Genomic DNA, 11,703 nt, shown 5'->3' on the forward strand with positions numbered 1-11,703 from the left:
CAGAATTTCCAGCGCCCAAGGCTAGGCGCCGAAATGTTTAACGCCTGGCCAGGGGCGCCGGAAATATAGCCCAAGGCCCGGATCCTTCGAAACGCGGAGCAGGAAAGGACTTAAAACCGTGTTAGTATACACGAGGCCCTGTTGTAATCAAGATCAAGCCCAAAGCACCTTTAGAGCCCGAATAGTGAGAACAAATGTTAAAACTTGCCGAAACTTAGACTCGTCTCAAGGAAAAAATATGGGTACATTTTTCAAGGCAATATAGAAAAAAATAAAAATTAAGGTCATTCTTCGAAACACAAAAACAAAAAATCAAGTCGTTGGTTTCTCAAATTAAAAAGCGTTTATTTGTCAAAAGATCAATCCGGGCCAAAGTAAGCTCGATGTATTAATTATTGAAAAATGAAGCAAATCGTGTCGCCCGAAAAATGAAGTCGCACTCCACGACTTCATCAAAGTAGCATACCACTACAAAGGTCGCTCGCACTTACGAGCACGATCCCAAACGCGATCAAAGACATTACAATATGCGTATCCCCAAGGAACCGCTTTAGCCGGCGGGGTCTACGTCACAAACCACGTAGGTCCTTATTTTCAAAACATCAAAACAGATTCGTCCAGTTCTATCGGACGGGGCGTCCACCCTCAGCGGACAGGCTCGCCCACCTTCAGCGGGTGGGGTCTGCGTCACTAACCACACAGGTCCTTAGTCGCTGCAGCGATAACTTTTTCCTGGTTTCCCTTTTCCAAAAATCAAAGGGTGGTTTCCCTTTTCCAATAATCAAAGGATGGTTTCCCTTTTCCAAAAATCAAAGGATGGTTTCCCTTTTCCAAAAATCAAAGGATTGCTTTTCCGCTTTTCCAAAAAAGAGCGATGTGCTGGATTTTCCTTCGTTTTACGTCCTATAAAAACAAGGGGGTTTTCTCGTTTAGCTAACCCTGAAAATGTTTTACCTCGTGATTAGGCTTGGCCAGGCCTAGTTACCCTTTATAACTTTGATTTCGAAAACATCTTTAGATACTTCCAATGACAAAGTGAGGGAGTTTCTATACTATCAGTTAACAAATTCCAATGACGCGTGAGGAATGTGTTAACACTTCAAGTGATGACCCTTAAGTCAAATGTTATCACTCGGGGGCTCGTGAGACCCTTGCCAAACAAGTCACATACACCATGGCTTGTATGACGCACTCCGTCTAGTACTTTGACCATCGTCTCCTCTCGAGACTCAGTCAAAGTGGGGGCTAACTGTAGACGCCTACTTTTGTCCCCATTCCCGAAAGGGAAGGTTCGATGATGAAAACATAAATCTCCACTTGGAAACGCATTTCCTATAAAATAACGAATCTCAATCACCCTTTCATTTTAGTCAAAACTGCTATTTATAGAAACCTGCTAAGAATAGTAACCGCCGTAAAAGGTGGTTGTTAAAAGTGGCAAAGTCATAGAAGATAGAAACTTGTCAGAATTAGGTGTTGCACTCCAACATAAATCCTAAAAGAGATAGAATTTGCATTCCTGGTATAATTCGAAAATAAGAGTTACGTATTAATTAAATTCCTAACGAAGCTAGAGTTCGTAAAGGGCCCAAACGCATTCCATCATAACTTAATACGCACTAAAAGACTCGGATAAAATCTCAAAAGCTCCGTGTTCTAAGAGTCCAAATCTGACAAAGAACTCGGCCCAGATCCCATTTTTAACGCCTCGATCTGGGCGCCAAAATCTTCGGCGCCCAGCCCTGGGCGCTGAAAATGCCTGGGGTCGTTTTAGCTCCGGATTCTTTTTGGATTCGTATCTTAAAATCTATCTTTCCACGCACCCTTTTCCTATAAATACAGCCTAAAACCAACGTGAAAATAACAGACAATTCCATAACCTGAGTATTGACTCTAGCCTTAAGCCTAAGCCTCACGTTGCGAAATTGATCCGGCGTTTTGCCGCAATTGACCCAAAAGTCGAACAGAACGCGTCCTGCCCCTTGTAGCTTGATGAATTAAGCCTAATTACTGGAACATTGCTTAGAAACCTGAGATTCGTTAAATAAAAGGAGAAATAGCAAAGCCAAGTGGTTAGTTTTCTGAGAACCACAACGCACCTCTCAAGGGTGCGTTGTAATGTGTCCCTCATATGATTTAATCGCTTTTATCACCCTTCTATAAAGTTGTCAAACTATTAACTTGATTGATCTATCACGCCTAATAAGATAATACCTTGGACAATTGAATTATCATGCTAGGTACCTTAAATCAATCTAAATAAGATAATCACGATCGATTTAGTATTATGTGTTGCATATTGCTAAAATCAATTCAGAAAAAGTTTAATAGTTTAACGCATGTCCCTTCAATTATTTATGCTGACCTAGTAAGGATAACCTGCCTCTGGAGTATTATCGATGAGCACTCTTCTCGGTAGCTACAATCCCCCAAACTCTCAATCTCTGCCCTGCGGGTGTACGTTGAGCGATCCCCACACCAGGGATCACAAGGGAACCTATGGCCGTCGTGGTCGAACATAATTGCACTCCCTTTATGTCACGATAACCGGGTTTTGTCAGTTTTTCTCATTGTCGTTAAAAACTGAATGGTGACTCCTATATTACTAGTCGATTGGGTGTAAACTCACAGGAAATGCAATTACACTTGATCTGACGACGTCACGCCCACGAGGGATGAGGTCATGCATTAGCCTCGTGCTTTTTCGACCCCCTCACACTTAGCATTAAATGCATTAAATGCAAACTTGGACCAAGGGCATTATATTCTTCAAGGTGGACTTAGTAGAGGAACTACGATTGGATTTCTCTTTCGTTTTCCTAGACTAATTTGGGAGTACACCCTACAAAAGTAAGTATTGCTTAAACCCACTTTATACATGGGGTCTTGGATTCGGGATTATTCTGCTAATATGTTAATTTGATGGACTTTAAATCCCATAAGTGGTATCATGAGCTTCATGTATTTAAAGTGTTCTTTTAGAAATTTTTCATGTTTTGAATCTGGTCGAATGTTCCGTTCTTTTTTTTCTTTTCCAATTTATTATTTCGGATTATTGGATGAATCGTGAAAAATAAATGTTGTTTTCCAAAGATATTGGATATCAAATATTTCTGAGCCTAAATTGATTGGAATCGATGGTCTAAGTTGAACCCATGAGATCATATCTTTGAAATACAACCCCGAAGTATGATTTTTTGGGCGTTTTTCGTGTTTAATGAATTAAAACGTGAAATTTAATGACTTTAAAAATTAATTATAATATCTATTCGACTTATAATTTTTTGAATCTTGTCCTAATGGTTGTTTATGATTGTTTTAAAATTTAATTCGTTTATATTTATTAATTATAAATCTTAATTCCGAAAATCCTAAATTAATGATTTTTATGATCAAAAATTAATTTTTTAATTGGTTAGATCAGGAAATTTGTTAAGGCAAGTAGGGGAATATGATTTCATGTTTAAATGGATCATTTAAAAATTCAAGGATTAAAATTTTGATTAGATTCGTTAATTTTAATCATTCGCCTAAACCAAATTTGATTTATGTCTGAAATTTAAATGTTTAGAACGATTTAAATGTTTCGATTGGTTTATCTAATGTATTCAAATTTTTGTTGATAATAATCAATCGTTAAATTTGAATAATCTTAGCCTAGAGTATAAGTTCATAAATTGGATTGTTTGAAATTTTAATAAATCACCCACTTTAATTAATTTTCGTAATTTAAAACGATTGGAATCGTTGCAATTATGAAATATTTAAAATCGTGATAATTTTATTTTGTGACATTTTTTGTTTTCGATGGAAGGGCAAGCCATTGCATGGCTAATGTCTGTATGCGTGTGCGTTGTGCGTGGCATGGCCTCGAGCCATGGCTCCGTGCACGTGTGTGCTGCGAGACGAAGGGAGCAGGCAACGCGGCACGCGGGCACGCCTTTGGGTATTGACCTGTTGTTACGCTTACGAGCAGCGTTGGGCAAAGACTACGGGGAGGGGCCTGGCAAGCTGCTACAGCGGCGCGGCAGACTAGCGAGAGAACTGGCGAGCCAGCGCGTGCTGGGCGAAGGGAGCAGGACAGCGAAAAGGTTTTGCTCGTGTACAGGGGCGCGCTATGTTTCATCAGATTGTTAATTTTGCTTTGTTTTACTTCGAGGCCCAACTTTTGGCATTTGGGGTTAACTTTGCACATAGGGGCTAACATTGGACTTATTTAATATATTTTTTTACTTGGGTTGTGCCTTGAGTTTAATTATTTTTGGTTTAAGTGGAAGCCGTTTAAATGAAATTATTTAAATTAATTATTTTTAATTAATTTTCGTAGGACATTTATTTTATTTAAATTAAATATATGATTAGAATAAAATTAAAGATTAAAAATTTGGAACTTATTAATCTTTTAGACCTCGTTTACATGAACATGATTTTAATTAATCATGTAATTATGTGTAAGCTTACGTGGGCCATTCGTTTTAGGATATGGATGGGTGAATGCATAGTATATTATTATGTATCGCAGGTTATACAGGTGACTAGTATGGCCCAACTAGGATAGTTAAATACGATATGCGTACCGTTTTATCTTCGAATGTAAAGTTTTTAAATATGGTATGCGTACCATGAATTTTTGTTGTAATAATTAGATCATTAGTTCAATACTTCTAGGTAGTTTATTTAAAAATTATAAGTTAAATTTTGAATGGTTTTCAAGATTATTCCAAGCTAACGAGGTGAAGAAGATTGGATGCTTCAAGACTAAGAAATTGGGGCAATACTAGTTCACCAAATTTACATATGCTTTTATATTTTGGTATATCTATAATATGCTTTGTATGTTGTTTGTATGTTTAATTAAAGATTTAGTTCATTAATAACCAAACCAACATAGAAACAAGTAGGTCCTTGGAATATTGATTTTACAAAAATTGCCTTCCAAATCCAGCACTTACAAAAATCATCGAACCTAATACAATAAGTTTCTGCTAAAGCGAAGTACTATTTTAGTATTCCTAGATGGTAAGGTATCCCAAAGGAACACGTTGATTGTGGTTTTAACTCAAACAGTATTGGCATATTTTGTGGCAATTGAATAAATTATTGCATTAATTTATTAACCAAGAGTAGTTTGGATATTACTAGCAATTAGTTTTTGCTTACCTAAAATCTTAAAAGGATTAAGACAAACCAAAGAATGCTTAAGACTTAGAAACTTTTAGGGGTCGTGGATTCGTTTCATTCATTTATGGACCATGTTTTATTTGCATGAATGAAATGTTTAATACCTTTAATGATCGCATATTTTCTTTTATTTCAAAGTTATTAAAAGTTTATGAATGGTTATTTATCGCAAATTCTTTTCAATTGTAGAATGTCTAAAATAACAATCAAAGCATCAGAAATTCTGGACGTCAAGTTAAACTTGTCAAAATTTCTTGATTGGGAGAGGAAGCTTCGACAAGTCCTCATATGGAATAATATTGAATATGTTGTTTATAATCCCATCCCCAGCTATTACTCAAAGGATATGACTCTGATCCTTAAAAGCACTGTGTGTGGGCGAACCACATGACGTTAGTGATGGATCTTATTCTTGGCTTTATCCCCAAAGATTAGAGTGCTAGGTTTATTGCATACGAACCATGGGCACTTCTAAGGTATCTTAGGGAAAAATTTCGTGGAAGATCCTAACATAGGGGTCAACACGTTGACCAAAATTCCTTTGAATTGAGTACATTCATTTAGGGATATAAAGCTTGATTCTCCACTAGGTTGTTGCTTTGAAGTCTAAACACAAAAGGAAAGGGAAATGGTTATTGATGTTGAAATGACTGTTGGAACACCATTTGAGGCTCATATGAAGAAGATCGTTGGACTGTTCAATTACCTTGAGCTACTTGGTGATCCATTCCCAGATTTCATAGCTTCGGGAACATTGTTTAATTCAAATGATAAGAAAGGTGAAAACATTGTTAATGCCTCATCAATTCGAATTGGACTTTGGAAATGATAACCAAGTGTCACTAAAAGTAAAGAGTAGAAAATCAAGAAAAGGGTTCCGGGGAAGATCCAAAGCAAGGATGCATCTTCATCCACTCAAGGAGGGCAAGTGGCATCTTCAAAGAGACAAACGAAGAGGGATCATTCTCCTTCTAGGTTGCAATTCTTCTATTGTGATGAAATTGGTCATAACAAGAGAGATTCCTCTAAGAGAAAGTAAGAAGAGAAGGATGAAAACGTTGCTTCTCCTTCAGGTATGTATGTTTTATACATTGTAATCTTGTTAATTCTACTTCTTGGGTATTAGATACTTGTTGTGGCTCACACTTATGTTCCCATTCACATGGACTAAGAAGAAATAGAAGGCTTTATAAAGGCGAGATGGATCTACGCGTGAGAAATAGAGCACGGATTGCTGCATTAGCCATAGGATCTTATTTTATATCTTTGACTAGTGTTTTTGTTTTGGAACTAGAAAACTGTTACTATATTCCTAGTATCACTAGAAACATTATTTCCGTTTCAATTTTGGATTCTAAAGGTTTTAGTTTTAAATTTAAAGACAATAGATGCTCTTTTCTTTGAATGGAATTTTTATGGTTCTGTAAAACAAGAAAATGGTCTATATGTGCTTGATACGAACAAACAAATATTTAACATAAATACCAAAAAAGCTAAAACTGGTGATTCGGATCTCACATATCTGTGGCATTGTCGATTAGGCCATATAAACATAAAGCGCATGGAAAGCCTTAAAAAGAAGGGAATTCTATAAGTATTCGACTTAGAGAAGATTGATCAATGCGAATCATTTTTACTTAGAAAAATAACAAAGCGATCTTTCTCAAAGATGGGAGAAAGAGCAAGCGAAGTACAAGTCTAATACATACGAACGTATTTGAGACTATGAGTTAAAGCTAGACATGATTTTAGTTACTTCGTAACGTTTACAGACGATTTCAGTAGATAAGTCTTAATCGTTTGAGAAATTCCGAGAATTTCAGAATGATGTAGAGAATCAACATGGTAAGGAAATCAAAGCTCTAAGATTAGATTGAGGAGGTGAATATCTTAGGCATGAGTTTGATGACCATCTAAAAGAATGTGGTATTCTTTCTGAATTGACTGCTCTAGGGACACCTCAATGGAATGGAGTGTCAAAACGGATAAACGGGACCTTACTAGATATGGTAAGGTCAATAATGGGTCAAGCCGAACTTCCTTTAAAATTTTGGGGACATGCGTTACAAATAGCAGTACTCACATTGAATTGTGCTCCATCAAAACATGTTGAAAAGACTCCATATAAATTATGGACTGAAAAACTGCCAAAGTTGTCTTTTCTCAAGATTTGGGGTTGCGAAGCATATGTCAAGCGATTAACTTCAAACAAGCTAGCACCAAAATCCAAAAAATGTTTCTTTGTTGGGTATCCAAAAGAAACTATGGGGTATTACTTCTACAACAAGTCAGAGAACAAAGTATTTGTTTCTCGTGACGGTGTCCTTTTGTAAAGTAATCATTTGTCCAAATTGACAAGTGGGAGAATAATAGACCTCGAAGATATTCAAGAAGAACAACGAATCGAGAACTCTGTAGAAGAAGTTCAAGATGAAGAACCTCCAAGGCCTTTGGAAGAGTCAGTGGGAGTAGTTCTTAAGACATTGTTACCCCTTGTAGATCACATAGAACTAAGGTTCAGCCACACAGATGGACATGTGTCCTCTTGACTGAAAACTTAGAAATTCCCATATTGGATAGTGATGAAGCTATGTCCTACAAGGAAGGTATGAGATCCCAAGCTCCGCAAAATGGTTAGAGGCCATTAAATATGAAATAGACTCCATGTCTAAAAATCAAGTATGGGATTTGGTCAATTTGCAGGAAGGGTTTACACCTATCGGAAGCAAATGGTCTTCAAATTGAAGAAAGACAAAGATGGAAATTTATATGTATAACAAGCTAGATTGGTAGCAAAAGGTTACAGACAAGTTCATGGTGTTGACTACGATGAAACCTTTTCTCCAATTGCAATGCTTAAGTCTGTTCGGATAATCCTTGCAATTGCTGCATTTCACGACTATGAAATATGAAAAATGGATGTCAAAACTTCCTTCTTAAATGGTATTCATGAAGAGAGTGTGTTCATGACACAACCAGAGGGAGGGTTTTGTTTATCCAAAGACTGCGGGAAAGGAATACAAGCTTAAAGAATCCATTTACGGATTGAAGCAAGCATCCAGGAGTTGGAACATACGATTTGATGAAGCAGTCAGTGCATTTAGCTTCATCAAGAATCTTGTGAATACGAAAAATTCAGTGGGAGTAAAATTTCATTCCTAGTCTTGTATGTTGATGACATACTACTTATTGGTAACGACATTCCTATGCTGGAGTCTGTAGAGACATGTCTTGGAAAGTATTTCTCTATGAAGGACTTAGGATACGCTCAATACATCTTAGGCATCAAAATCTATAGGGATAGATCTAAGAGGAGGATTGGACTAAGCCAAATTACCTAGATTAACAAAGTACTAGCTTGATTCAATATGATGGAAGCCAGAAGAGGCCATCTACCCATGTCACGTGGCATATATCTAAGCAACATTCAGTGTCCCAAAACATCTGATGAGCGTAGAAAGATGAGTGCGATTTATCATGTATGTTATGATTTGTACAAGGCCGGATATTTCTCTCGCACTTACTGCAACGAGCAGGTACTAGTCAGGCCCAGGAGAGCCGCATTGCACTGCTGCCAAGAATATCCTAAAGTACCTGAAAAGGACAAAGGATAAATTTCTGGACTATGGTGGAACTGGTGAGTTAATTGTTAAGAGCTATACGGACGCAACCATCCAAACCGAAAGAGATGATATCAGATCACAATCAGGTTTTGTGTTCTGCCCCAATGGCGGAGCAGTAAGTTGGAAAAGTGCCAAGAAAATCACTAGTGCGGATTCTTTAACAGAAGCCAAGTACTTTGATGCCTCAGAAGTAGCAAACGAAGTTGTTAGGATTTGGAAGATTATTGAAGAACTTGAGGATGTCCCCTCCATAAAAGGACCAGTGGCTTTATATTGCGATAATGGAGGAGCCATTATTTCCTAGGAAAAGGAGCCTATGAGCCACTAGAAGGCCAAACACGTACATACTTGGAGAAATCATTGAACGGAAAGAAATAGAGATTTGCTAGGTTGGACCTGATGACAACGTCGCAGATCCATTGACTAAACTGTTGCCACAAGTGAAGCACAACACACATGTAGCAATCATGGGAATCAAGCATATTGGAGAATGGATTTGATTTCTTAAGTTTTGTTTTAGAACATTTGTTGGATCTGTGTTTTAAACAATTGGTTTACCTATTTCATATTTATGAAATTATATAATTCATATTCATATAATTTTGGTTTAGTATTAAATGATAAAAGTCCAAGTGATTCAAAAACATTAAAATGGGAAGTCAAGTCTTTGATAAAGAAATACCCATAAGTGAACTTGAATATTGAAGTCACAAATGATCCCTAATCCATGTCATTGAAAGGTTGGACGAACAATGACTAATGAAGATTAGATTGCAAGTAGATCTATAGTTCAGTTTCTTGAACTAAATGAGGCTTGAATGTCGAAAATATTTTGCATCGATACTTATAGGAATTCGTATCGGATTGACCATGAGAACACTTTAAGAGATTAAAGTGATGTCATGAGTCTTTCTCATTAATGGTGATTAGAACCATTCCGCAAAACATGAGTGATGTGGCCCAAATAAAGAAGTCCACCTTGGACCTACCATAGAACAACACGTGGCCCTCACATGCTTACTAGGCGGATGTTCAACTGACAAATGGGATTTACCTAAATAAGCCCAACTACTTAGAAGCCCAGTATAGAGAGGCACACTAAGCCCTTTTTCTAAAAAACCTAATAAGGACACATGTCCCCATCTCTAGGGTTAGCCAATCAGATAGCTAGGGTTCTGGGAATAAATTCCAAAACTCTAGCCTTATAAATAGTTCAGATCCCAAGGCAAAGGGTAATCAATTTATTGTTACCTACCTTAATTATTCTGCTCTACCTTCTCTCTAGAAATTACTTTCTGTCTCTAGCCAATACTTACTTAGTCATTGGAGGGAATATTCCTACAGCAATATTCTTGTTTTGCAGGTTGCAGGAAGATCATGCCAGCGCATACTTGATACCTCCGTGGAAAGGGTGACACATCATCGCCAACAAATTTCCCACAACATTTGGCGCCGCCTGTGGGGAGGTACAGTATCATGGTAGATCTACAATCTGAAGATGAGGGACATGAGGACTACTCAGGACAAAGGCGTCCGCATGAGAGGTGCCAATGCCACATAGAAGAATCCAATCGAATTTCCCATGTTGGGAATACCCCACATCGCGTCTAGGAAGTCAAAGTAGTCGGTGAAGAAGAATCGGACACCGGGTTACCTCCTCTTGGTGGACATCTCAGTCCTAGTGTAAAGGACACTGTGCTGGATGAAAACCTGGACCTGCCGATTTCAGTGGGGACGCTGCAAGAGATTTTAGCCGGATTCCAGCAACAAATGAAACCAAACTTTTCAACAACAAATGAGCACCACTATATAAGAAAAAATACGGACAAACATGCTAATCTACAACACCAATAGTGAGAGGACAGTCCCACGAGGACAATTTAGCCTTGGCATCAATTGGATAAGTAGAATGCCGTTGAGGTCTAATGTTTGGAGGGCTGGAGAAAGTTCTCGTCCGATAGCCCACAAAGGTGTCAGTCCCTTTGCAAGGCGTCCAGCTGTGGAACGGGATAATCGGGCCCTCCCTATTCGACGAGAACAGATGGCACGGCCGGCTTCCCGAGTAAATCCTTCTGTCGCCCCGGACCCGTTAGCAGGACGACACGAACAATATGAGACTGAGTCCGAATTATCAGACACTGGATCGGCTCCCGTCATGGAAGACCATCCTTTCTACCCCTCCACTGGAGGGAAAGCTCAAATTACCTCTCCTAAAGTAGGCATGCGTCACAAAATATCTTCCAGTCGTTGTGAACCCACACATCACATCCCGCAGGGATTGAACAATCTGATTTTAAGGCACATGAGTACTCTTTCTGTGAATCCATAATGAATACACCTAAGGAACCTAAAGTGATCGAAGACTCCTAACATATTGGCCTATGATGGCACCTCTGATCCGGATATGCATCTGGTCACATACAGTCACTGATAGAGCGTCGTCAACCTATCAAATAATAACCTAACTCGGTCTTCCTAACTAAGTAGAAAGGGTAAGAAAGGGTCGAACCCAAGAGAGGCTATGAATCAACCACCAAATGCTATCGAATATAAAAGCTAAGTCAAGTCGGGGGTGTTTTGATTTGTTAAGAGTTCTACACTAATTAGGACAACTAAGATAATTAAAGGATGAAAATTCAATTAAGAGAAACTAAGGTACGGGCAACACCACTCAATTTAATCATGAACGGTTCAAAAGCATGATCATTAGAAGCAATGTTAGAGAATAAATTAGTGGATAGTCATCTAAGGAACCTAACTACTCTATCGAGCTAGGAAGGATAGTACTAGATCATGAACTACAACCTATTTTCATGGTGCAAAACATGAATTCAAGCAATAAAACATAAGTTACGATGACAATATAATCCCATAGACTTGGAAGCCCTATTTTCATGGT

Source organism: Spinacia oleracea, chromosome 3 (genome assembly GCF_020520425.1).
Source record: "Spinacia oleracea cultivar Varoflay chromosome 3, BTI_SOV_V1, whole genome shotgun sequence".
NCBI lineage: Eukaryota > Viridiplantae > Streptophyta > Magnoliopsida > Caryophyllales > Amaranthaceae > Spinacia > Spinacia oleracea.